Raw genomic sequence first — 27525 nt, 5'->3', positions numbered from 1 at the left:
ACATGAACACACACTGGAATACTCCTTGCTGGGCAGGCTGTGGGACCCTTAAGAACTCTTTCTCTTCCCTTTCATCCAAGTATCAACTTTTCAGAGTGTTTCCTCCCTCCTCCATTCTCCTCCTCCCCTCCTCTTCATCTAAGCCTCCTTATCCTCCTCCCCCTCTCCATCAACCCGCGTAAGAGATCTGAGGATGGGTGCAGGGAGAGCATGTTAGTTCCCGGGATTTTGAGAGAGTAAGTGTCAATGTACTGCTCCCCCTGCCTCCTTTTGAGCTCTGGAGATATACTTAGATATACACAAAATACCCACTGGAACTTTTAAATGATGTGAAGAGATCCACAAGCCACCTGTAAAACAAAATCTTGGCGCTTTATAGTCACAGAAACATAGAACTTTGCAAAGGGCTCATGTTTATTGATTATGACCATACATACCTACACAAAGCAGGTGGCCCTTGCACACACACAGAAATCCTTACGCACAGGCATCCTGGCGTTGCCACCTTTCTTTACCACCATCCTTATCCCTTCCCACTTGGCTGAAGGTATTGAACATAGCCAGCCGCCCTGTGAAAGGCTGAGGGGTATGATGCAGTAGAAAGGGAGTCACTCTGCCCTTGGCTACTACTCCCTGGCTGTGATTCGTGGTTAAGCCATTGAGCCTTTCTGAACCTCTATAAAATGGAGATAATAACCACCTGGCTAGGTACTGTGAGGATGAAGGGTTCTTGGCACAGCTTCTGGCTCTGTCCTGCCTGATTCCTGAGCCTACCTTTCCAACATCCACTCCTGGGCTGATGGTGCCTCCTGTCATTTGGTCCCCATCCTCAGGACACTGATCTGACACTGGGTAGAGTGGAGACTACTCGGGGACTTTGAGTCTGTTCCAGGAGGGTCCCTGCTCTCAGGTCACAGGTCTGTTGGCCAGTGCTAGCTTGCAGGGCCACGCGGCCGCAGGGAACCACGCGCACGGGGGAGGGCGACTGAGTCTCGGGCCCGTGTAGGTGGGCGGCGGGCGGAGCCGGCCGGTGGAGGTGGGCAGAGCCCAGCGGTAAGTCGACCCAAGGCTGTGGGTGGCTTCCTCCTGTTGCTCAGTATCAGGGAGAGGCGGGGGAGGACGTTCGTTTTAATCTAAGTAAGCATCCACCCATCTCTTCGATAAGTATCGATTGTCAAAAGCTGGCTGGGCCTCTTAAAGGCCAAGCCCGTCCCCCGCGTGCCCCCACGTCTGTGTTCCCAGACCCTCGGCGGGGACCTGCTCCGCGCGTGCGGCGCAGCCATGGGCCAACGCTTCTGCACTGGCTCGTCTAGTAGCCTCGGGAACCGCAGCCACAAGCTGTGGTTTGACTCTGCCCGCCCACTCGCGGGGCCTTTCCTTCCCAGAGTCTCCTGTCACGCCCTCGGAGCGGATCACCTGTTCCGCAGCGTCCCTGGAGCCCGGGGTTCGAGCACCCGGCCGGCGCTTGGAAAGTTATTTCAAAAGGCAGATGTGTTGCAACATTCTCTGGAACAAACTACAGGACGCGGATTTCCCGAACCCTGCCCCACCCCCACCCAGCCCAGCGACCGGAGCTCACCGCCGGAGCCCGGCAGCGCGGAGAGCCACCCGCAAATGCACCTACTCTCCCTCCTGCGCCCAAGTGCATAGGGAGAAAGCCCTAAAGCAACTCACGGCACGGAGCCATCCCAGTCCCGGCCTGGAAGGGATGGGGCTGCTGGGGATCGGCCTCCGGCCTGGCAGCTCCGGTAAATACTCGCGATTTCCCGCTCTGGCCTCCCCTCCTCTCCGCCCCAGCCCTCCCGGCTGGGCTGCCGTGGCCCCTAGTACCTGCGGCTGTCCCGGGTTCGCCCTCGCTCTGCTCGCCGGAATCCGAATCCATGCTGTGGGCTGCCGGCCGGGCGTCCACAGCTGCCCGCCAGTCCGCGGGGCGCTCGGGGCTGGCGTGCTGGCTCTGGCTGCCGCGTCGCACTCGGTCCGGGCAGGGCGCCGCGGCCGGGGCCAGGGGTCCGCTCCGCAGAAGCGAGCGCCGCCTGCGCTCCGCTCTTGGCTCCCCGCGCCCGCTGGCCGGTGCCTGCGCGCGAGGCGAGCGCGGGGCGGAGGGTGGGGCGCGCCGGGAGAGCGCGGGGAGGAGGGCGGGGAGGCGCGAGCGGGGAGGAGCGGGAACGTCCGGCGCCCTGTGGGCTCCAAGACAGGGGTTAAATACCCCCGGGCGGCGCCGCTCGTCCACCCGCGCCCCGCGTCGGACGCCCGGAACCCTGGACTTGGGGAGAACGGCGAGGTCGTGCGAGTCGGAGAGGCCGAGCCCCTACCCTTGGGGGTGGCTAAATTTGCAGGCTTCTTAGGTGAAAAAGCTCCTCTACACAAGTAGGAAAGGAGAGGTTCTGAGTGGGAGTCTTCGGGCTGCCGAGGCTCGAGTCCGACTCCACAGTTTGGAGACCTTGGGCAAGTGACTCAACTTCTCTGTGTCTGTTTCCTCACTTGGAGAATGGAGAAAATGAGAGTTCCATTTTGTCCGGGATGCTGTGAGAGGAGTAAATAAAATAATGCGTGTGCGGGGCCAAGAGGAGGGCCTGGCACCTAGCAAGCGAGGAAGTAAACAGCGCACGGCAGGTAGTGCTAACCGCGGTGCTGCTGCTCCCGGCCTGGCCGTGGGCGCGGCCGGCTGGGCGAGCCGCCCTGGAGCCGGTTCCCGGGACTGGGAGCTCTGCTCGCGTCCAAGGCGGGACCGCCCTACTTGCCAGTCAGGGAGCCAGGCCACTTAGAGGCCTGACTCGAGGTGCGAGAACAGATTTTAAAACTTTCTTTGTCTTTAATACAGTGCTAAACTTCCTCAATATCCCCCTCCTTCCACTTTCTAAAAGAAAAAAAAGAGGGAAGCGTTTGTGAATTTACTTAATAATTGAGAGACTAAACGAGGGTGAAAACACACGGAACTGTAAGGCCTGAGGGATCCTTTGTTGTTTAATTCTTGATTATCCACGCAGTCTTATTTTCTCCCTGAATAATCAGCTCCAGCATTCACATAACCTCAGGCCGACTTCTCTACACATAAAATGTGAGGAGAGACCACAAACTCACTTTACTGACTTGAGCAAAATGAAATCGGGAAGAGAAAAGTCTACTAAAAAGCGCCATTTATTGTTTCCTGCCTGCACTCGTTTAATCTCTACAACGACCCATTGAAGAATTTAAGTCCAACCATTTGAAAAAAAAAATTTTTTTTTTGGTCTAAAACGGTTGAAAGTTGGCAGTTTCATAGAATTTAACCTAAATTGTTATCTGCATTTCGAAATGTGGAAACTGAGTCTCAGAGTAGAAACTTTCCTGTGGTCTCAGGTCCAGTAAATAGGTGAACTGGGACCTGAAATCAGGGCTCTCTGAGTCAGAACCTACTCCTGACCACTAAGGTTACATGTGAGTTTGGCCTCTTGGCTACCTGGAGGCTACCTCCTTTGGTGAAGGTATGGGCTTCACAGAGTGCAAATGCAGCTCTCCTTTGTGTTCTCAGAAAATGTTTTCTGGATGGCCAAACTGATAGACTTTGGCTGGTAAAAGCTGGATGGATTTCGATGGAGGGGGTCAAAAGAATCCCACACTAGGAATGTGATCTTAGGCAAATGGCTTAACCTCCCTCAGTTTCTTCAGGTGCGGGCATCTCCTTGGGGTGGTTGTAAGGGAGTGAATAAAACAGTGAGTGTGGAAGCTACCACCCAATGCCTGGCACCCAGCTGATGTTTGATAAATGGAAAGAACACTAGTGAGATCTAATGGATCCTGTTTAGAAACACAAAATATTTTAAAATCACATTTTTAAGCAAAGAGAAAAAAGTAACAGCAACATTTGGATAAAACTCAAAAAACAAATAGCTGGGATCATTTATAAAGTTTGGCTTCATAGCTTTGCAGTCTGAAGGAAAAACAATGATGATAGCAGTCAGAGAACGGAGCATGTTGGATTGAAAAGGCATCCAGCTTCCTCTAAGGGCTTTGCCTAGATTCAACAACAGGAAATGTGAAACTTTCTCTGTTCCCTTAGACCTCCTTTCCTGGCACTTGGTGGAAGCTTTTTTTGTTTTTGTTTGTTTTGATGGACAGGTGGTCTGGGTTGAAGACAGAAATACCACTGAGACATCTATGCATCTCAGTACAAACACTACTGGAACGTAACAAAAGTAGACAACGTACTGGGAGTGCACATCTACAACAGAGATATATCCATCAGTCATTCGATCTTTGCTGAGTACCTAGTACATTTCAGCCCTAAGATGAAATTCTGGAGGGCAGTGGGCTGGTCTATGGAGGCTGAAAGGTCTATGAGGTGAGTCTTTAATAAACTACATCTATTCATTTATCTGTCCCTATATTCAGTCAGAGTATATTTCTGCAAAAGGAGGCAGACAGAATGAAATATTGAATGTGGAATTAAACAATGGAAAAGAGAGATCCAAACTAAATAAGATCTCCATTCCAATTTCCTATGATATGCAATCTGTTGTCATGGGATAGCAAGACAAAGGGAAATGACTGCTGGCACGCATGTGTATTTAATGAGGAACATTAGTGGAACATACCTTATCTGTCCTCCCAGGGTGGAAAAATCTGTATAAGAGAAGGAAGTCCTTAAAATAGTATCCCTCAACCATTACCCCCAGAAAAACAGTGAAATCTGAGGTGGTGAATCTCCTTTATAGACCAACCCTAGTATATTTCTTTAAAAGAAAAAAAGAAAGAGAAAGCTCTTAGAAAAGAGGAAAGGACTTCTGTAGTCCCTCTGGGTATTTTTAGAAAAATGGCATCACTTTGCAGATTTGAATCTAGAGTCTGAGAGTTATAAACCACTTTCCTCAATGTTTCCACTACATCTTTTCAGCCTGGCTACTCTTTAGACACAAAAATTTCTAACTCTTATGGGTCATTTCTTAGCTTCAGCTAACAAAATCGGTGGCTCTTTTTAGGGTACTTGCCTGTCTGGTGGGAAAAGCATACCTTACCTATTTGTAAGGTGTCAAGAAACAGATAATAAAATAGATCCATTTCTGCTAACACAGTAATACTCCTTTAAGCCAAGCCAGTGCTATGACTCATCTGCCTGTCTCCTTTTGTGGGATGGAAAGGGAGCTGTCTGCAAACCTTCAGCAAGCAGCCTCGAGAAGGGAGGGAGGTTCCTCTCACAAGCCAGGGTTGCTGTTCTGCTTCAGAAACCCACAGGGTTCTGGAACCCTCGCTTCTCTGGGCTGAAGTGGCCCTTAGTACTTTGGAATGAGATCTTGGCCAGGACAGCCCAATTTTTAGTAATTTGTCTCAAGGTAAATGCTGGCACCAGGGAAGCTTCTGCCCAGAGCCAAGGTGCCCTCCATGGGACTCTAGGGAAGCTGGACAGTCGGGTCTGAGCTGGCTTCATATCCATCTGGCAGAACAAGATGTTGGAAGACAGCCTTGGGAGAGGGAGCTTTTTAAAATTTTTTTTTTCTGGCTAGCAAAAATAAGTTTTATTCCCTTCTACCACCTTATTTTGAAAGCAATGTGCATCACTGTAGAAAAATTGGAAAACACTTAAAAGCAAAAAAGAAGAAAATTTGAAAATCCATTCATAATTCCACCAGTTGCAATAACTGTTAACATGTCTTTTGAAAAATTTCCCTCTTTGTGTGTAGAGCATTCTGCTTTTGTAACTTGCTTTTTTCTTTTAACAATAGTGATCATTCCATCTACTCTCTGACAATATGATTTTTAATAGCTGCACAATATTCTACTGTATGGATGTTCCATAAGGTATTTAAACAATCCTGTTGTTGGGCATACAGGGTGTTTCCAATTTTCCGCTCAAATAGACAGCATCAGTGAACATCCTCATGTCCACATCTTTGCATACATCTTTAATCAGTGTCTGTGAACCTTCAGCAGCCTCCTTTGTCCTTGGGAGAAAGAAACAGGACAGAAAATTATAGCTAACAAAATAATTGTTATATATCCTGAAACTTGAAGTTTATCAAGAATTTTAATGAGCATGATCCTTCTTGGCAGAGGGTGGGTTAGTTGGGTTCATTTTTGCCTTTATCAAGCATTGATTGAGCCCACAGGGAGTTCCTATAGGTTGAGGAGAGGAATGGACATCCTTCTACATTTTCTTTGTGGGCATTGTGTCTTCTGCACAGGCCCATCCATGTGCAGGCACCCTGTGGGAGGCAAAGGTCGATGAGGCTGGAAACTTGGATATCAGGCTGTTCTCCCAGGTTTTTAGCTTCTGTGCTCATGAGCTGTCTGCAGGACAGCTTTCTGAGCAGCAAGTGCAGTAATAGTGTCTCTAAAGCACTGATTTGGAGGGAGAGGGAAATTGAGAAAGAGGAAGGAAGAAGACAAAGAGGGAGAGAGAAGTAAACTCTACTGGCCCAATATCTGTTTGTCCCAGCTTCCTGTGGGGTTGTCTGTAAGTCTTTTACACAGCTGGACCAGGATCATAGGTTCAGCCTCGCTGGGAGTCTTCCCGGTTGCATATGGTGTCTTGTTCCACCTGTGGCATTCACTTTCGGGGCTGTATTGGAGCTGCTGTTAAACAACCCACGGCTCCTCTGTGGGCACCCTGGTTGACTGTGTTAGTTGTGTTCTCTGTCTTCCCATCTTCCTGGATCCTTAGCTCTGTGATGTGGAAAGGGGCAATTTATTCCCACTGGGGAGAAGAGAAAGTCAAGACCCACGAGTCTTAAGCAGCAACTAGAGTCCCTACAGGTTTTAGGAAGATAAGAGAGTGCCCAAAGATTGGATAGGGATAATATTGCCCCAGTTTTCAAAAGTAAGAAAGGAGTGGAATTCAGGAATAACAGATTGCCGTTCTCTAGCAAAAATCTGGAGCAGACATGTTTATAAACATTCAAAGAAGAAAGCGATGATCACCAGCAACCAACATAGGTTCATTATCATGTCCCATTAAAATGACCATGTTAACTTTTTAAAGGGTCATTAGGTATATAAATCAGGATAATTTTATTCAACTTTAAGGCAGCAAGTATTAGTTAAGCACCCTCTGTGCTTCAGGTACAAAGTGAAGGGAACTGACTGCCGTGGATACTGTATGTTATGGTTTAAGTAAAGAATCTGATGAAGTCTTGCATAATTCCCTTGCTGGTAGATTAATCTAGAACTGGTTGAACAGCACTACCTGGTGAGCTTTGATTCATGGTTCTGAATCAACTTGGAGGGAGGCCTCCCGTTGAGTGGCACAGAGCTCTGTCCTGGGCTCTGGTCTAGTCTACTCTTTTTTTTTTTTTTTTTGCCCTTTAAGTCAGTGTTTTAGAGGATGAATTTGGTTGTGCTTATCAGATATATAGTTGCCCTTCTAGGAGTGGTCAGGGAAGACTTGGAATCACATAGAAAAGGGACATGGGTCTTGATTGTCTGTAAACTCCACGAGTCAACAGTGGGATAACAGCTGCCTTGCTACAAGAAGGGCAGGAATAGTCCTCTGTATTTGAGCTGGTACTATGGACACCAGGGGTCTTGTGAACATCTGGTGCCACATTTTAAGGAGACAAATCAGAGTGCTCCCAGAGGAAGGGAACCAGAACAACGAAGAAGGCTTGAAAAACATTCTGTATGACATTTGAGTTTCAGGCTGAGAAAGAAAGAAAACAAGACATGACTGGATGGGTGTATTCAAATGTGTGAAGACCTAGACCCTAGGCTGATGCAGTACTAATAGGTAGATGTTATAAGAAAATAGAACTTGGATCTAGGGCCGGTCCTGGCCTGCTTGTCATCAGATCCACCCTTTCCCGTTCTCTACTCTGAATAGAGGAGGGGCTGACCCTTGCAGGCTGTGTTTGCCATCCTGTAATCTGGTTTCCAGCTGGATCCAGACAATGTGAGGCACTGGCAGAAGATTGGAGGGCAGGGCAAGGGAGAGCCGGGATATTCTCTCCAATCCTCTACCCCTCAGTTCTCAGCACCTCTGACAGTGGGTGTCTCTCCTCCATGGCTCCAGCTCCCACCAGGTGGACCCACTGTAGTTTCAGCTTCCATCAGATGACCACAGCCTCTGGGTTCCAGTAACAGCACTGCCCCCCTTTTGTTCCTCCAGCCCAAGGTGGCAGTGGCTTCCTGCTGTTACTAATATCTAGGTTCTCTTACTGTCCTCTGGCTTCTCAGCTCTTCCATCACCTCTATAGCCAGTTCTCTGTGTTACTCCTTTGAAAATTATACATTTTCAGAGTTGAGACTAGAATTCAAGGCTCCTGACTCCTAGATCAGCACTCTTCATTTGATGTTAGCTCTCTTCCTCCTGCATATATCTTTATTAAACATCCACCCAGGGTTTATATTAGTCACTCTTCTGATTTATGGGAGGGAAAATTGAGTCTCCTAAATCCTTTTTAAAAAAAAATCTTATAATTATGTGACAGCCTATTTCAATAATGCTTACTTGCTAATTATTTCACAGAACAAATAATGCTCGCCAAGTGTTGAGTGGAACCTTTTCTGCCTCCTTTCAAAGCATTTTCTACTTAGAAAGCTAAATACATGTTCCAATCTGGAAGATTCCATTTATGTAAGTCTCTGATTTCATAATGTGTGTTGAATCGAGGGCTGTAGAAGAGGGAGGGAATGTTTGAGGTCACCTAGTCTAACCCCATCACTTTAGATATGAAGAAACAGGTTCAGAAAGATGGAGTGGTTTGCCCAATGTTAGAGGCAGGAGTGGGACTGGAACCCAGGTCTCTGGACTGAGTTCAGGACACTCATCATACCACCATGCTCCTTTATGGGCCAATTACTCTCCTTCACTACATCCAGTTTTCAATCTGCTTCTGCCTTCAGTTCCCAGATCTCTTCCCCAGTGCTGATCTTTCCCCTCTTTGCAGCTCCTAGTTACCCGTGTTTTAGTAGCCCATCTCTACTTGGCATGGAATTCTCAAAAGCAGGACTCTACCAACCCCTCTTTTAAATTTCTTTATCTCATGAACAACTTCCTTTGGTTCCCTCCCCTCTTACCCCTTCCCCTTCTTTTCTGGATTCTCAAACTTTCTATTCTTCTCCCCTCTCTAGCCAACATTTTCTTTCCCACCAAGTCTTCTCTTGGCATTGTCCTTTAATTGGTCCCTCCCTTTTGTGTTCAAAGCCAATCTGCCCAGTTGAAGCCATCAGCACTTCTAAGGGAGGAATCTTTCAAGCGCTGGATCTGATTTCTGGTTGCCAAAAACCTTTGATCATTCTCTGAGGAAAAATATAAATTCATGTCATCTTTTGGCAGAACTCCTGGGCCTGTCCTGGTTACTTCCCTGGCCTTTTGATTGTGGGTATGATCATCTGAACACCTCAAACAGTATAGCATAGATGAGAAATCCTCCCATAGCCAAGAACATAACATTTATTTTAGTTCAGACCATTAACACGTTTCATCCCATGGGGATTTCCAAAGTGTCAACTTTTTCCTTTGGCTGTCAGTATCAATGTTTGCTGGTTTTTAGATCTTTCCAAATTTGTGTTATCTAGACATGCATGAATGGTTAGATTTATTGAGGGTCTTTCAGGATAACATCATTACAGTACAATATTTGAGTCACAGTGACCTTGTTCAAATGAACTAATCCTATCCCCAAACAGACACATTGACACCGTATTTCCAGTTGGCTTAATTATACTCTTTTATCCTGCCAAATTTTGTGTTACTTTCTTCCAGTGTGGATTTTGTCAAGTCACATACTTGTCAAGAATCCAGGAACTCAGTTCACCCTTCACATTCCTGTAACTCACACTTTTTCTCTTGGTGAAGTTGATAAGGCCAAGGATCAAATATTGGGCTTCTGTCTCAGAAAACAAGTGCAGGTTCTGCTGCAGGAGTTAACAGGAATAGGAGGTGGCCCAGAGGAAAGAGGGCAGCCTTGGACACCAGGATCCTAACCCCACCCTGCTCTCCTTTCCCGGATACAGAGTAGAGATGGGGTCAGAACAACACTGACTCTCAGTTCCAAACAATTGCATTTTCCCAAAATCTCCATTGTTACCCAAGGTGTCAACAGTTCCCCAGACTTGTAGTCTTTAAATTAGTTCTGTGATTTTTGTCTTACTTTTACTTTGGCATCCACAGTCCTATTGAGTTCTAATGCTATTTCGTCCACAAGTCTCTTCATTTCACCCTTTCCTTTACAAATCCACAGTCTCCCTCCTCCCAGCTCTCCACCTGTGTCTTGATTGCTGAACAACACTTTTGCTAGCCTTGCCTAAATCCCCCTCTACCCAAGCCAGAGCTTGAGGTCCCTCAGCCATCACTCTTTTTCATCTGAGAGCTTACGTCTTTACCATCCCGCTCTGCTCCCTACGCACAGGAGAGCCTTGAGTATGTATCAAAACAAAGAACTAGCCAGAGTCTAAGCAATGATGTGTTTGTTCCACGTTCACCCCATTTCAGTCTTTCCATGCCTCCTGCCTTAATTTCTCTGGCTCTCTGTTTGCTGCAGCTCTGTCTTTGGTGTTTGGGCACTTCGCATCCCGCTCCCTCCTCCCCATCCCCAGGATAAGGCCTGTCTCCTTCCTGCCAGCTGGGATGCTTTGCTGTGATGGCTGGGGATGTTTTGACTCTCTGGCTTGGCCTTAGGCACTTCTCCCCAGAATTGCCCTCATGGGAACTTTGGACCAGCATGCCCTGGTATTTCTGGAACCGACATTTTCTTGGCTTTGCCTCTGGACCACTAAATGTTGGGTAATTTCTGCCGTGTTGGAGTGAAAACACCTGGAGTTTTGTCCTTGCTGTTCGTGAACTTGATGTGTGACTTTAAATAAGTCAGGACTGTCTGTCCCAGCCCTCTTCAGTTGCCAATTCTGAGGACCTTCAGCTTGCCATCCTGCATGCCTTGAACATACCCCCCACTTCCTTGCTAATGCCTGAGCCTGTCCTGACCAAGTCCCTTTCCCCTCATAAGGTGAAGGAGGGCACAAGTCTTGTTTGTGACCTGGCATCCAGCATGCCCTGGGTCCCTGTGGATTCACTGACCCACGGTTTCTCCTTTGGCTCTGCCTCACAGACTGTGTAAATCAGTGTACTTGGGTCTGGCCTTCGGTTCCCAGCTTGCTCTCCCGTGTTCTTCTTGGGATGGTCGCGCCACCTTCGACACTGACTCTGAGGTCTGACCATTTCCTATTACTTGAGGTGACACAAACAAGGCAGTTTTTATCTCTAGAACATTTGCCTAGTACCACCTGCCGTTTGTAGGCTCTTTGCTTCAAGGTGAATTTGATTGGATATTTTTGAGTGGCCAATTTTTTTTTTAAAAACCATCAGTTGTCTTACAGCACCTTTCCAGAATATAACCAAGGACCAGGAGAAGTCAGAAAGTAAAGACCCTTGAGCTATCAGAAAAGGTGTCTTTTACTTAGAGGGGAGTCCCTTAGGCTCTCACTCATTGTCTAGTTTTCTTTCCTTACCCCCAAATTCTGTTAGGTGTGAGAACAAAAGTGGTGGGGAGTGGCCACTCCAGGCAGCATCAGAGCCAGAGTGGAGGAGCTTCTGTCCTCACCCACATCCCCTGGGCACTCACTTCCCCTCTGTCCTACTGGCTCCCCACTGCAAGCACCTGCAGGCTTCTAGGAGGGTAGGGGACCTAATGGGAGCAACCGTCAAAGAATGGTAGACAGAATTTGGAAACAAAAACCTAGGCTTCCGCCCTTTGTATGGGACAGATCTGCACAGTCCTGTAGAGGGCCCAGGTGCCCACTGGGGTAACTTTCACCTGTAAGTAACGCCCCTGTCTGGGCTGCCTTCCCTTTCCTGTTGCTCTCCCAGCCCCCTGCTGAAGCTTCCTGGAGTCACCTCCCAAATAAACAACTTGCTCTCAAATCCTCCTCTCAGGGTCCATGTCTCAGGAAGCTACCCTAAATCACGTGGCAAGTATAAATGGCCGAGAGATGATGGAAAGAGAAAATAGAAGACCTTTGAAAAAGCAGAGGCAAAAACTAAAGTATTGGGGTCCAGGGTTCATTTAGCAGGGACCGCTGGGACAAGAGCATGCCACACTGAGGGCTCTAGTGGTGATCTGAGGATAGTGTATTCTCTCTTGGAGGCTGGGGAAGTAAGTACAACACTTTAGAAAGGTTTCTGCCTGAAATAGTAAAAGTAGGTTGTGATGCTGAAAGGAATAGTTCATTGGCTCGCTAGATGCCTGAGTTTCCCGGATGCCCCTTTCCCTGATAGCCAGGGTTTATTGGGTTTTCAGTTGAACTAAAATCATAGCTTTCAAGCTTCAAAGCTCCTGGTTCCCGCAGTTTGGTTCTTTGAGATTTGTATTCTTCATGTTTTTCATAGTCTTTGATTTCATCCCTTCCCATCCCCTGTTTGCATAATGGAGTTCTCTTTTAAAAATCTGCCTTCCCACAGAAGCCCCATTCCCCCCTGGGCCATTTCAATGGCCTTTCTTGTGCACCATTGTCTCATTCATGGGGTTTGGGGATTCACTCTGCGTTCAGTATTCCAAGGGCCAGTGCACTGAGATTTGTACTTCTGTTTTGTTTCCAATCCAAATTGATTATTTTTTTCAGTTTTCATCCAGATGTTTGATATCATGTAAACACAGCTTGAAAGTGTTCCTGAACTGCTTACAGATGTATACCAGTGAAATCCTTTCCAAATTATATATAATGATGCTCTATTTATATCTGTGTCATAGTCTCTGGTTTGAGTTTTAACTATAAGACTAAATTGGAAAGAAAGTGAAAAATTCACATGTGTGGGTGATTTGTCTACTTGATTAAAGACTCTGGTTATTTGAAAATATTCAGGAATTGACATAATTTTCCACTAAATGCTAGCATGTCTGCAGCTATGGTGTTATAAACTCAATGTTTGTGCCCCCATTCATGTGCCGAAGCCCTAACCTCTGATGTGATGGTATTTAGAGACGAGTTCTTCTGGAGGTGATTAGGGTTAGTGAGGTCATGGGTGTGGGGCCCTTATAATGGGATTAGTGCCCTTGTAGGAAGAAACACCAAAGAACTTTCTCTCTTTTTCTCCCTGTGCTCACATAAAGAAGGGGTCATGTGAACACTCAGTGAAAAGGTGGCCATCTGCGACCCTAGAGAACTCTCACTGGAACCTGACCATCCTGGCACCTTGATCTCAGACTTCCAGCCTCCTGAACTGTGAGTAAATAAAATTTCTGTTGTTTAAACACCCATTTTCTGGTATTTTGTTATGTGGCTTGAGCACATGGGGACCCAAAACTGTTAATCCATTTAGTGTATGGTCACTGTGACTCTCAAACCTGCTCTATACTATTTAGACCAAGCCAAGACTTCCTCACTTGGTATTTGGCATCAGAAAGACCCCTTTAAGGCCTTTAGATCTACTTTAGTAGATCTAAAGCCTTATCAAAGGCTTGGTTGCAGATACAGTATTTATGGGTGATTCCATAAAGGATATTATAGCAGATTGTATTTTCCTAAGATGGCAGCAACAATATCTCCCATCCACATGCTTATCAGCAATGTGACCTTAACAGGTCGCCTATGAAGAAGTGGGGTCTTTGTCCTCTCCCCACAGCTTGAGTGGGCTTATGGCTTTCTGGTAACCAACTGAATGCAGTGAAAGGGACTTTGTATACTTCTGAAGCTAAGCAAGAAGTATGCAAAGATACAGCTTCTGTCTGGCTCTCTGGCACTCTCCCCTTCAGAGCCCTGAGTCGCTGTGTAAGAATTCCAACTACCTTGAGGACTCCATGCAGTGAGGAAGCCTTGGCCATGTGAAGAGGCAGTGTGTGAGCTCTCCTGTCCCAGCCAATAACCAGATCAACCACCAGACTTGTAAGTGAAGATGCCTTCATTTTCCAGGTTTTGAGTTGCCCCTAGGTGAGTCCCCAACATTGTGGAATGGAAACAAGCTACCCCTGTTGTACCCTGTCCAAATTTCTGGCCCATAAAATTATAAGCAAAATAAAATTGTAGTTGTAAGTTACTAAGTTTTAGGGGAATTTGTTATGCGTCTATAGTAACTGGAACAAATGTACATTTCATTGTTTCTTGTGAGTAAAATCTCACCCCCGGATCAAGCCAGACCAATAAAAACCCACCTTGTTTGGATCTTTCTTGAGCAGCCCTCAGGTGTGGTGTCCTCGTTTGTACCAACAGGCAGGATCAGAGGCAGCTCTTCTGCAGAGATACTGTTGAGGATGGGACAGAGTTCACTTAGAGCTTAGTGCAGGGTGTTTCCTGGAAACAAGTGGTGTCTTGCAAACACTTGCAAATACTATTATTGCTCAGTTTTCCCTTTTTGCTTTGGCTTCTTTGGAAGTACAGGACTGACTTCATGACTAATCTGTAATACCTAATCTAATTTTTTTGTATCCTGCTGTATCTGTTTTTGTAAGCCCCCTAACAATGCTTTTGGAACAAGGTGGGGTATTAATGAATTAATGGGGGAATGAATGTGCCTCAAATCACTCTGGTATTTGAAAGTGTTACGTTATTAGACTGAGCTAGTTCCAACATATAGCTTCATTATAACTAAAAAATCAAACATCTTACATTATCTAAAACAAAAATACAAGAGCCAAAAGGGGCCATCTAGACCAGAAGTTAAAAGAAATATTAATCCACTACAGAGTAATATAGCATCATTTATTAAGCAAAACAATGAGGCATTTAGACAGGCAAGTGTATTTATTGAGCCCCCACTAGCTCCCAGGCATTTTCTAGATCCTTTATGAATGTAATTTAATCACATTTAATCATGATAGCCCCATGGACGTAAGGTTATCTCATGTTGAAAATGAAAAAAAAAATGAGGCTCAGAGAGGTTAGTAAGCTTGTCCCAGACACACAGCCATGTGAGAGAGCTAGGGTTCAAACTCCATTCCCTTTCCAGTTACAGTGGGGGTTGAGGACAACTTGGAGGCCCACATGAGTTAGGATACTTCTCCAGGCATAAATCAAATCCTGTTCCAGTGCAGACGCATCTCTTTCGTGGGTATGGGGTTTTGTTGCAAGTGGTCGTGGCAGAGGAGGGCTCCAGTGTCCTGGGGTACAGCAGGCAGGAGAGGCCCAGCTGCTGGAGGAGAGGAAGCAGTGACATGCCTGCAAGGGACAGCCTCTTATACAATCCCTGCTTTCTGAGCCCACACTTTCAGAACGGGTGTTTTATTTTCTTTTTCCCCTTCCATATTATCACCACCATGCTCCACCCTCTTCAGGAAAATATTGTTGCTTCTTCAAGGAGGCTCCCCGGAAGACCTCTCCGATGTTGGCCACAGCCGTGGGTGAGGTTTCTGTCACACACACCAGTGTGGCAGCCCTCTTGTTTCTGGGCACTGTTACACGGAGAGGTATTTGCCATTTCTCCCCACATATGGATGGAAACTAGAGAAATGCCTTCTTGGTATTGGAATGATTCCTCTCAATGGATTCAGCCAGGAGATGGGGTAAGGGTCATGCCCATGGGCTTCTGGGTGGGGCCTGCACACCCTTGCGTTTCACATCAGGAATCATTCATGGTAATGATACCCTGCTGCTGCATCTTTTCCCAGGAGGTGATTTCAAGCACCAGAGAGAAGAAACCCTGACCTGTGGGCAAGAACTCCATCCAAGCCCTAGCCACCTGCTGTGGTTTATCTGGGTAATGCCACTGAAACTATGACTTAAATCCTCAAACTTCTCTAATGACTTGTCTGCATAAATGACCTTCTGAGAAAGCATGATGTGGTTCAAGGGATGTGATTTGGGTAAGCCGAACAGCTTGACACCTTCTGCCCTGCTGGCCAAGGTGCCTAAAGTCCCACCGTCAGAGATTCAGGCCACTGAACCAAAAGGGTTCAGTGTACGAGAGCCTCCTAATAAAAACATCCCTGGAAGGATACCTGCAGCAGGTGCACGGGAGCCCCAGGCTCAGCTGCTGCCTCCTCTGTGCTCAGCCCCTCCTCCCCGCTCCCAGTGCACTAGCAACTAGCACGTGTGACCTGCATTTGCCATGCGTCCTCAGCCCTGGTCAGTTCTGGAGCCAGCTCAGATGTTAGTGTCCTTCACTACCAGCAGATGGGGTTTGGCAGTTCACTCACTCACTCCCTCATTTATTCATTCACTCATTCATTCATCCAGTTTTTATTGAGCAACTACATGCTAGACATTTGGCTGACCCCAGGGATGCTGGAGTGAACATGGTCCCTGCCCTCGTGCAGTGTACATAGTGGTGTAGGAGGTAGACAAGTTCATCAGTAAATGTGTCCTGGGTCAATGGTGATGAGTGCTATGAAGAAAATAAGGAGCCAGAGAGTGAAAGGGATGGGGGAAGGTATGTGATATTTCACATGGGGAGACAGCGAAGTTCTCTTGAATGAGGTGACAAGCTGTATGCAGTGAGTGTGCCAGTGAGCCAGGAACACGGGGAAAGGCATCCCAGGCAGAGGGAGCAGCTGGGGCACAGGGTGTGCCGGGGCCTAGAGGCCCCGGGAGGCATGTAGAAACAGTAGGTGAGGAGAACAGAGAAGGTGGTGGGCAGGAGGCAGTCACTCCTCCTTCCCTGTCCGAGTGCCTGGAAGGCTTGGCGTAAACCCTGGCAGACAGCACTTGCCAGGCTGCAGCCTCTCTCTCAGAGGGCCAGGGAGCTCTATCCAGAGCCCCAGCTTTCCTGAACCAGGCCCTGGAAGCTGCCTGCCAGGTCCCCTGGGGCTGTTAACACTGCCCCTCCCCTCTGCATCAGCAAGTACCATCCTCTGCAAGTAGCACCCCCACCCCCCATGGCCCCTAACACTCTCACTTGGCCACCCCTCATCCCCATCCCTGACACCAGGGTGGGAGGAGGTCACCTTGCAGGTTAGTTCTCCTCAGCCCCAGCCCTGCTGAGTCCCAACTTCTGTGGCACTCCCCATGTTCCCAGCCAATCCTCCGACCCTATTCCTGGGGTTGGCCTGTTTGCATGGAATCACTGCAGGGGAAAAGAGCTATGAAAGGGCTTGTGAACAAACACCTTCCACCTCACAGTTTTGTCCAGGTCCTACCCTGAGTAAGCATCTCCTGCCCTTGGGAAATTCATTAAGTGCTTGGTATGTGCTAGGCATTGTGCTTTACATGTGACAAGATTTCCCAATGAGACAGGTTTTACTAAATCTAATCCCCATTTTACAGATGAGGAAATGGAGGCCCAGAAAGGCTAAAACATTTGCCCAAGGTCACACGGCTGGTAAGTGGTAAAGTTTTGGTTGAAACCAAATCTGTCTTTCCCCAAGGCCCCTCCCAGAAAAACAATCAGAGTTGAGTGTATTCAGAAAGAGGTTTTGAATTGATAGTTGTAACAGGGCTGGCTCTGCTGTCCTGGATGCTCTCCACCCAGGCCTGGAGGAGCTGATCTGTGCATCTTGCCCACATTGTTCACCCACCAGGAATGGAGATCCTGGAAACTCTCCTGCTGTCCCTCACCAGTGACAGCTCTGCTATGCCAGCGCCCAAAATGCTGCTGCTCCTCTGGCCCAGAGTTCCCTGATCACAAAGAGAAAAAAGCCTGCATTTGTAGTACTTCTGATGTGTAAATGTTCTTTTTCCTGGCCCTGCTACCTGACCTCTTACATCAAACTTTGGCCTTCGGGGTACCAAGACTTGGGAACACAAAGCTAATTATGGCTTGGTCTCTGCCGTCACAGGCACCTCAAAGAGAGGACGTCTTGAGATGGCTGCCCTGACCCCTGTTTTCCTGAGGAAAAGCCCACATTGCTGTCTTGCCCCGTGATTCCCTTCAGATCGGCAGATACTTATTACGCACCTATTACCTGTGAGGTTTGGTCTTGGGTCTACTTAGAATATAGAGAGAAATGAGACCTTAGTCTTAAAGCATCAATTAGATAGACTGGGGACTGGAGGGAGAAGCAGCGTACATGGAAGATAAGTGCCCCAAAAAGCTACTAGCTGACAAAAAAGTGCTTCTTCTTGCTTAGCTATATGCTTAAAAATAAAGCAAAAGTTAAAGACAGTGTTAATAAGATGAGTCTGAAATGATATAAATTTTTTTCATATAATATTCAAACTGCAAATTATTCTTTAGTAAACTGTTTTTTTGTTTTTGTTTTTTGGAAAACTTCCACATATATCTAACATGGGTCTTTGAGAGATTTTCTGTAAGTCTGTTTTTGTTTGTCTCCAGATGTAAAACTCGTAGGGAAAGTAGACACCCTGTTTCTAGGAGTAATGGCAAAAACAGAATTGTACAGGTTCCCTCGGTTCCTTTAGAGATGGCGCAGTATAATTTGTTTTCTGTTGCTGTGTGGTTCGGATCTCCCCACTTCCTCAGGGATTGCTGGTGAGGCTCCTGACCAGTCTGAGAGGGTCCAGCCGTCCCCAGGGGTGCTTCGAGGAGATAATTTCTTCAGGTGGCATCTTTGGGCACAAGGAGGAGTGAGCTTCTGGAGGGGAGTGTGATTTGGAAGGTGCCCAGAATCCCCCTCTGTCATCAAGTGTGGCCTCAACAACCTGTACCTAAAATTCCATCACTAAGTGTTTATTCCCCTTGGTGATGTTTTCAAACTTTTTTTGAGGGGGTGATGGAGCAATGCAATGGAGTTCTTTCTGCAAATTAACTCTGGTATCAAAGGCCTGGATGACCAGAACTCAGATGTGCATTAGGGAGCTCCCTCACTTTGCATTCTAGACATCCCTAGACATTCCCCCTTTGCCATGCTACCTATTTCTGCAGCCTGATGAAGCCCTGGGTGTGACAGTCTTGTGGTCTCCTCAGCTTTTGGCTCCTGTGCCCCATTTTCTCTCACATCCATCCTGATGCAGAGCTCAGCCACACTCCAGTTTCCACCAGGTGCCCATCATGGCAAGGGTTTCATGAGTTTTGCAGCCATCCCTTAAGATTTTGTGGAGATCAAAGGGGAGTTCACTCTGCTGTCAGGCTCACCCCTTTGTCCTCTGTCTTCTCTCACACCCCGATTCTCCTGGGGCTCCAAAATCTTCTCCTTGCATTTAGATTACCCACTGATGGCCCCAGTTCAGCTGGCCCCCCTGAATCGTCCACTCCCCCACTGAACATGCTCCTCCTGCTTCCAGAAAGACTCCATCATCTTCCTGCTGCACAAGTAGAAGATCAGAGTCACCCTTGCTGCTCCTCCCTCTCTGTGTCTCATGTCCAAATACCAAGTCTAGTCTACCCTGAATATCCCCATTTCTCCAGGCTGGATGGAATTCATTATGTAGGGGTAGGTAGGAATAATCTACTGGTGGGACTGGGGGCTTGTTTCCAGCTATAGGTGCATGGCCAACATCCTGGGTTAAATTTGAGTATCTGCTTACTTGGGGTGACTTTTGGAGGTCAGTTGATGGAGATTATGGGCAATGGCTAAAGTACCCCCACCCCTTCACCACCACAATTACTTTTCTTTTTATATATTTATTTATTTATTAAAATATATTTTTATTGAAGTATAGTCAGTTAACAATGTTGTGTCAATTTCTGGTGTATAGCACAATGCTTCAGTCATATAGGAACATACATATATTCACTTTCATGTTCTTTTTCACCATAAGTTACAAGATATTGAATATAGTTCCCTATGCTATACAGTATAAACTGGTTGTTTATCTATTTTATATGTGTTAGTTAGTATCTGCAAATCTCAAACTCCCAATTTATCCCTTCCCACCCTCTTCCCCCAACTGGTAACCATTTGTTTTCTATGTCTGTGAGTCTGTTTCTGTTTTGTAAATAAGTTCATTTGTCTTCACAGGTACTTTTCTTAATCTCCACCCCACTGTCCCCACTGTAAGGCGCAGGACAACTGCATGGCCTCCCATCCAGATTCCCGGTCCCTCTGCTCCTTCTGGTCCATTCTCCACACAGCCTTTAGGACTGGGTTTCTGGAAGCTGAATTCAATCCAGTTGTTCCTCAGCTTACTAGTCCTCACTGCCCTTCAGCTAAAGACCCAAATCCTTTTCATGACCCACAGGGACCCCAGTCTGGGCCTACCTCTCCAGCATCACTCTCACTGCTCCCAAGTCCTTGTTCTTCATTGGAGCCACAGGGACCTATGTTTAGTGCCCTGCATGCACTCATGGTATTCACACAGGCTACTCCATCTGTCTGTAATGTTCTCCATCCCCATCACCTGGGGAAGCCCTCTGTGTCTCAGCTTAATCTCCTGGTTAGACATCACTTTCTCTGGGATGGGTCCCTCATGTCATAGGCTACCTACAGGGTGCTGGCTTAGGGATTTTTTGCTGACACTTAGATTGAGGGCTTCCCTTGCTGACAGTATGTGGCAGTCCCACTGTCCTGAAAGGCCAACCTGTCCAAAGTTGTATCCCTAATGTCTGGCACAGGTTTGCCACGTAGTAGGTGCTCAGTAAATATGTGCTGAATAAATGAGTGAATGAATAAATGAGCAGAGTGCCAAAACGGTATTTCCATATGAAAATAGATCTCGTGGTGTTTCTTCTGGAACAGAGACAACAGGCGGGGGGAGGGGTGTGTGTGCATGGTCATTTACCTGAGGTTGCTCTGAGACATTGCTGGAGGATTAGAAATACTGTGTGTAAAGCCCAGAGCACAGCACCTGGGACTCAGTAAGCTTTCACTGAAGGACACTTTCCATCCCCTCTTGTCCTCTTTATACCCAACTTCCCCCCAAACCCTCAACCTCTGACAACGAATTGAATTAGAGACAAGAAGCAGAGAGTTCAGAGAAGCGGGTTTCTGCGCCTGGGAGGGAGAAACTTCTAACAGAATATTCTGGAAATGGAATGGGATTCTGGTGACATCCCTTCCCTGAACTCATATGATGTTGAAACAGAGGCCCCACATCCCAGAGATGTGGGTAGGGGGTGGGCCAGATGTCTTTTAGGTTTCCCTGCCTCTCCACGAAGCTCTGAATTCTATTATGTCATTAAAGAAAATTCTTTTGTTGCCTTGATTTAAAATAGATGTAGAGATGCTGCAAATTCAAGTATAAGAGAGATCTCAGGAAAATCACGTTACTAGGAAACCAAAAAGGTTCAGCATTCTTTCAAGAGAATTTCTATTCTGCCACCATATATATTTTTCCTGGGGTCTTGCAAAACCAAATTCTTTATCTGTGGCAGCCTTCTCTGGGCCGGACTCCCTCCCACAATGAGTCTTGGCCATTGAGCGCCAAAAGGCATTTGTTGGCTACTGCCTTTCCTGCTCTTTTAGGTATTAAGGCAGAAAGTTTTCCAGCATACTTCTTATTACAAGCACGAGTGTGGATTTATTCTGGACATTTTGGGCTTTATCAGTAAAGCATATGAGATGTCTAGGTCATCCTTTCTCAACCTTGGCACTATGACATTTTAGTCCAGATAGTTCTTTTGTTGTGAGAGGCTGACCTGTGCATTATATGCTGTTTTAGTAGCATCCTTGGCCTCTACCAGTTAGATTCCAGTAGCACCTCCCCAGTTGTGACAACCCAAAATGTCTCCAGATGTTGTCAAATGTCCCCTGGGGAAGCAAAATGACACATGGTTGAGAACCACTGGTTTAAATAAAAAGACTGGCAGTCAGTCAGTCATCTAGATGCTCTGTTGGTCTGGGTAACTAACACACTGAACCTGAAATCCAGTTTTTCTGACCTTATAACATGGGCTTAGGATGCAGGATTAAAAGCAAGGATCAAGAAGCCAAATGACCTGGATTCAAATCTTGACCCTCTTACCTCTGAGCTATTAGCTTCTGTAAGCTTTAGTTTCCTCATCTGTGAAATGGAGCAATAGGAGCATTTACCCTACTGGATGGTCAAGGGATTAAATGAGGTAATGTTTGTAAAGTGCTTATTATAGTACCTGACAGTTAATAAGGCTGCAATCCATGTGGCCTATTACTGTTTGTGACAAAAATTTCTCAGGCTGAAAAAGATGATTGTTTAGCAGATAACTTAAAAACCTGCATGCATTCTGCACTAGACAGCATAGGCTAAGTACTGTAACAAACAACTCTGAAGTTTAAGTGGCTGAACACAATAAAAACTTATTTCTCACCCACCCAATAGTCCATCACTGGTGTTTCTGGTAGGGTTGCTCTCCTGGGTAGTGCCAAGCAGTGACTAGGGGTTCCTTCTATCTTGTGGCACCTCTACAAAGATCCTTCCTGAGTATGAATGTTCTGTTAAAAAAAAAAAGACTTCTGGGATCAAGTAAATTTGAGAAATAATGCACTTACACCTTCTTTCTTGGAGATTCAAAGTTTTCATTAACAAACGAAGGACTCTGATGAGCTCTAAAGTGAAGAAACCTGCTGAACTTTGTTTAACCTAGTGTTTCTCAATAAGTCAGATCTATTTGGGCATCTCACTCCCCCTTTTTTATTTGCCCTATCAGCTATTAGCATCCCATGGAACAAGTGCCTGTGGAATGGCCAGTGGGAAATCCGAACCTTGGTTTTGAGCAGAGAAATGACGTGGTCTGACTGGTGTTTCAGGAAGGGAATTCCGGTCTCAGCTTGAGGGATGGTTTGTAAAGGTAAGTGACTCACGAAGGAGGGTTTTGTCACAAGGACAGGGTCCTGAACCAGGGCAGTGGCAGGGGGCTGGGAGAAGAGGGACTGGAGATTTCACGTGTCTTAGTCTGATCGAGCTGCCATAACAAAATACCGCAGGCTGGGTAGTTTAAATGACAGGCATTTATTTTTCACAGCTGGGGAGGCTGGGAAGTCCAAGATCAAGATTCTGGCAGGTCTGTGTTCTGGGGAACTCTCTTTCTGGCTTGCAGATGGCCGCCTTCTTGCTGTGTCCTCACACAGCGGAGAGAGAGCTCTGGTGTCTCTTCCTCTTCCTAGAAGGACACTGATCTCATCAGGGGGGCTCCACCCTAGTGATCTCATCTAAATCTGATCACCTCCCCAAGGTTCACCTTCCGATGTCATCACAGTGGGAGGTTAGGGCTTCAGTGTACGAATTTTGGGGGGGACACAAACATTCAGTTCATAACAAGACATTTCATTAGTAGAATTACTTGGACTTTGCAGGTAGGTGACTGTGGAAATGAAAATGTCACTACTGTCTATCTCATGTGACAGAAAAGATAAAACACAGAACTTGGGGGTTTGGAGGGAAGATGATGACACTCTGACATAGGTGAGATCATCTAGGGGAAATGTGTCAAAGAGCAGAGCAGAAGGCTCCAGGTGGCATCTGGTGTGGCTTGGAAATGAGCAGTCAGAGGGGAGGGAGAAGGGCTGGGGCTGCAGCCTGTCCCAGAAGCCATGGAAACATGCATTTCAAGAAGGCCAATGCAGGTATTAAATGCTGCAGAGGAGTCTTCTAGGAAAGGAAAAGAAAAGCCACCATTGGATTTGATCTACATTTAAGAGCACAATGTTATAGGGTGGGGAAGTGGGAACTGACTTCAAGGCTTAAAGAGGCAATATAGCTGGCAAAGGGTGGACACCTCTCTGGGAGGTTTGGCTGGATGGGAGGGGGTGGGGGGATTTTAGGGGAGAGAGTTCTGAACCTCTCTGTTGGGAAGGAGGCCAGGAGTAAGAAGGAGACAGAAGACACCAGAGAAAGGGGCCTGGGAGAGGGAAAAGGAAGCCATGTTCTCTGAGACGAGAGCAGCGGGCAATGTTGGGAGTAATGCAGAGAAATCGTAAGATGCAAGGCAGGAAAATGGAGGGAGTTCTCTTTCTTTTCAGGGGTGTAGACAGTGAGGGCATATGTTAGGACACAAGAGGAAGAAGGGATGTGTGAGAGGTGCTTCTGAAGAGACACCGCTAAGCTCCCAACACTTGTTTTACAAGCAGATTTTTTTTTCCCAAAGTGGAAGCATCTTTATTGCTTGTGTTGACCATGAATAATATTTATAAAATTCCTAATTATTCAAAAATAATAGACAGATGATAGTGAAAATTGAAATTTGCTTATGAGCTCACATTCCAGAAATAACCACCATTAGGTATGTATCTTTTCAGGTTTGTCTCTCTCTCTCTCCCCATCTCCATTTCTCTCTCTTGTGGTTTTGTTACAAAAATGGGATTGTGCCTACTGCCTTGCCCCCTACTTTTAAAAACCAATTCTGGACATCTTTTTATGTCTATTCACATGATTCCTACCTTTTCATCATTTTAATGACTGCACAGAATTCCATTTTATGGATACATCATAAACATTTCCATGTAACCTTAAATTACATGGTTTTAAATGTTTTAAGGGCCAACTGGGGTTACACCCACTCAGGACTAGGCACACATAAACATTTCTGAAGACAGAAAGAAATCAGCCACAGGCTCTGGTGTCTTCTTGGGAAACAACTCTGTTGTTCACAGTTGTTCCTTACTATGGTTCCTTTAGGAGCTGTTTGTTCTCACTTTTATAGTTAAACATAGTTTCTGCAGAATCATTCTCAGAACAATCGCTCCTTATAATATGTTATATTTTATTTTTAAATGAAGACACACTGCCTCCTCATACGAGACATTTGGAAGAACTCAGCAGCACTTTTGCGGCATTCCTACCAAACAGACATTACTCTGAATCTAATGATGACAAAATACCAGACAAACCCAACTGAGGATATTCTAACAAAGTAACTAGTTACTCTTGCAACTTTTCTGTAAGTCTGAAACAATGTCTAAAAAAAAAATTTTTTTGAATGAAACTATAAATAACTCTTTCATTTTTATTACTGCCAAAAGACCTAGATATGCAGTCTGAAATGTTTACTTGGAAATGGTTGACTCATGATTCATTAATCTTCAGAAAAATCGCAGAAATTTAGCTTTCTTTGTCAGTGTTGCAGATCACTCACCATCTTCCGTGATCGGCTCCGGTGACACAATCAATCAGCTCACCACTCTCTCCCACGCTTAGTCTCCTCTCATTGAATTAGTCCTTCCATCCACTGACTTCCCAAACATCAAAAAAAAAAAAAAAAAAAACAAACAAACAAAAAAAAAACTGTGTATATTCTATCTACCTGACCATGATGTGTATCTATAACATTTCAGGGTCGGATCAGTAATTGTGGACATTTTCCTAAAACTCCATATTTCATCCTCACCCCGTCGTACAGTGATGGTATAATAATATGTAGATTTGAATACTCCCTTCTTTCATCTTGATTAGGAGAATGCTGTCTTTATGCCTCAACTTTTGCTCCCTATGTTTCATTCTCAGCCTCCCTGCCTCCAGCTCAAAGCTTAGGAAGAATTTCCATCTGTCAGAAGTGTTCCGAGACTTTTACGATATAGAAAGATTGGGGCAGAGAGGTTGGAGGAAAAGGGGAAGAACCTTGACCAGAAAATGGAACTCTAAAGTAGTGTGTTTGGAGGAAGAGAAGGAACAGAAACAGTATCTAAGAAATGTTTCTGGGAGTTATGAATGGGAGAGAGGGGAGTAAAAGACTGGAATTCTTTTTGTTGTTAACCTTTACTGTTTGGACTGTGATTTTTTTTTTTTTATAGTAACTCCATATAGAGGTTGGACACATGGATCTGGGATTGGTAAGGGTTATGTTATTCCTAACCTTTCAGCAGCTCCCTTTTGCCTACAAAATAACTTATAAACTCTTTAATCTTATCATTCAAGCCCCTTACTCCATCCCTAATCTGGCCCTTTGTGACCTTACATCCCTTGTAGGAATGCTCCTCTCTAACTAAGTTGACAGACTCACTGTCCCCCAACTAAGCTGTGTGCTGTGCACACTGTGCCTTTTCTCACCTCTCCCTCACTTGGAGTCTGGCTTACAAGTCTCTCTTTTTGAAAACTGGCTCCCCTGGAAGCCCTAGGCTTGAGAGGGTATCTCACTTCTCTGTGTACCTACAGCACTCCTTGGCTCATCTTGCTCTGTAGTTCTTACTTTACCATCTCTTCTTGTTAGCTACCTTGTCCTGTGTGTGACTGACCTCTCACAGCAGAAGTGCCTCCCCCACAGTGCTACCTCAGTGGCTGACACTAATGGGCGTCACACCTTTCCATGATCTTAGTGACTGCCCCATTTGACTAAACCACTTCCCACTGCCCGACTTTGGCAGCCAGAGGCTCTCTGAGCTCTAATTCTCCCTGTCCAGAGAGTTGGGTGCTACTTACACTGCATCCCCTTCCACCCTTTGATTTACTTTAGAACATTTTAACCAATATTTGAAAGCACTTTCTACTCCCTTTCCCCATGGTTGTGTCATTGACTAGGACTTTGATCATGTTATATTTGCAGATTTCACCTTTAAGAAGGTTATCATCTAACATGCACCCCAATGCTCCTGGCAGCACAATTTACAATAGCCAAGACATGGAAGCAACCTAAATATCCATCGACAGATCAATGGATAAAGAAGATGTGGTGTTTACATACAATGGAATACTATTCAGCCACAAAAAGAATGAAATAATGCCATTTGCAGCAACATGGATGGATCTAGAGATTCTCATACTAAGTGAAATGAATCAAACAGAAAAAGACAAGTATCATATGATATATGTAATCTAAAATATGATACAAAACAGAAACAGACTCACAAACATAGGAAACAAACTTATGGTTACCAAAGGGGATGGGGGATGAGGAATAAATTGAGTTTGGGATTAGCAGATACAAACTACTATATATAAAATTAATAAAAAACAAGATCCTACTGTATAGCACAGGGAACTATATCCTGTAATAAACCATAATCGAAAAGAATATGAAAGAGTATGTGTGTGTGTGTGTGTGTGTGTATGTATGTGTGTGTGTATATATATATATATATAAGCTGAATCACTTTGCTGTACACCAGAAACTAACACAACATTGTAAATCAACTATACTTCAATAAAAAATTTAAAAATTAGCAGGATCAAAATGGAGTAGTAAAAATGGCAAGACCAAATCATCTCTGCTTATTTTTGGAATTTTGCATTTTTAATAAAACAATTTTCCAAGTTTTAATAAACTAATTTTCCAATTATTGAGAAATAATTGACATACATCTCTGATAAGTTTAAGAGTACAGCATGATGGTTTGATTTACATGTGTATATTGTGAAATGATTACCACTGTAGTTTCAGCTAACATCCATCTTCTCATGTTGATACAATAAAAGAAAGAAAAAAAGGAAAATAAAATTAAAAAAAAAGTTACCATCTTCTCTCCCTAAATCTTGGGTATGCTGACCCCAGGCATTGGGAACTCAAACACATGATCTGTCCTATAAGGCAAAGTCTGCTTGAGATCTTTCCATCATAGCATCTTCAGCCTTTTTTGTATAATAATTTTTCTTTATTAAGACATTTAAATATATTAAATAATCCTTATACTTAAAGATCATATTTTATAGCAACTTTTAAAGAAATCAATATGCCAGAATATTATTTTATTACAAATCCCTCCTTTATATGCAGTAACCAAAAGCTATTCCTGGCTGTTTTGTTCCCTATGGTTAGGTCACTTTAAGATCTTTCTGGTTACTTATTTTTCTGCACCACAAATATCAAGTGTTTACGTATCTTCTGTCAGCTTCCATTTCGTTCAAAGGAGAGACTTTACTGCGCCTTTCTTTACTCATCCTTCCTGTTACTCACACCCCCCCCCCCCGCCGCCGCCGCCGCCTTTATAATATTAAACGGAAGGTAGA

At 45.4% G+C, this 27525-nt stretch overlaps 1 protein-coding gene and 1 long non-coding RNA gene across 9 annotated transcripts in view; one reads left to right on the top strand and one right to left on the bottom strand.

Annotated features, from left to right (window-relative positions):
- TNFAIP8L3 (TNF alpha induced protein 8 like 3) overlaps window positions 1-1961 on the bottom strand; it is a 32877-nt gene extending 30916 nt beyond the window's left edge. The window contains exon 1 of the mRNA XM_032481210.1: window positions 1831-1961. The gene's annotated coding sequence lies outside the window, so the exon portion shown is untranslated. The remainder of the gene's footprint in view (window positions 1-1830) is intronic.
- On the top strand, window positions 932-26279 carry LOC106729184. Of its 8 annotated transcripts, XR_004320455.1 has the most exons (11): window positions 932-1748; window positions 4099-4321; window positions 13017-13128; window positions 13659-13788; window positions 15174-15401; window positions 15507-15595; window positions 17101-17155; window positions 18938-19166; window positions 22298-22438; window positions 25377-25415; window positions 26126-26279. It is a non-coding gene; the product is annotated as an uncharacterized LOC106729184 (long non-coding RNA). The 8 variants fall into 8 exon arrangements; XR_004320451.1 differs by lacking the exon at window positions 18938-19166 and having other exon boundaries at window positions 945-1748; window positions 15507-15701; XR_004320453.1 differs by lacking the exon at window positions 18938-19166 and having other exon boundaries at window positions 1060-1748.
- The last annotated feature ends 1246 nt before the right edge of the window (window positions 26280-27525 follow it).

This window comes from Camelus ferus, chromosome 6 (genome assembly GCF_009834535.1).
Source record: "Camelus ferus isolate YT-003-E chromosome 6, BCGSAC_Cfer_1.0, whole genome shotgun sequence".
Taxonomy (NCBI): Eukaryota; Metazoa; Chordata; class Mammalia; order Artiodactyla; family Camelidae; genus Camelus; species Camelus ferus.
The sequence above is the reverse complement of the archived record's forward strand: the minus strand, read 5'-3'. Positions and strand labels throughout refer to the sequence as shown.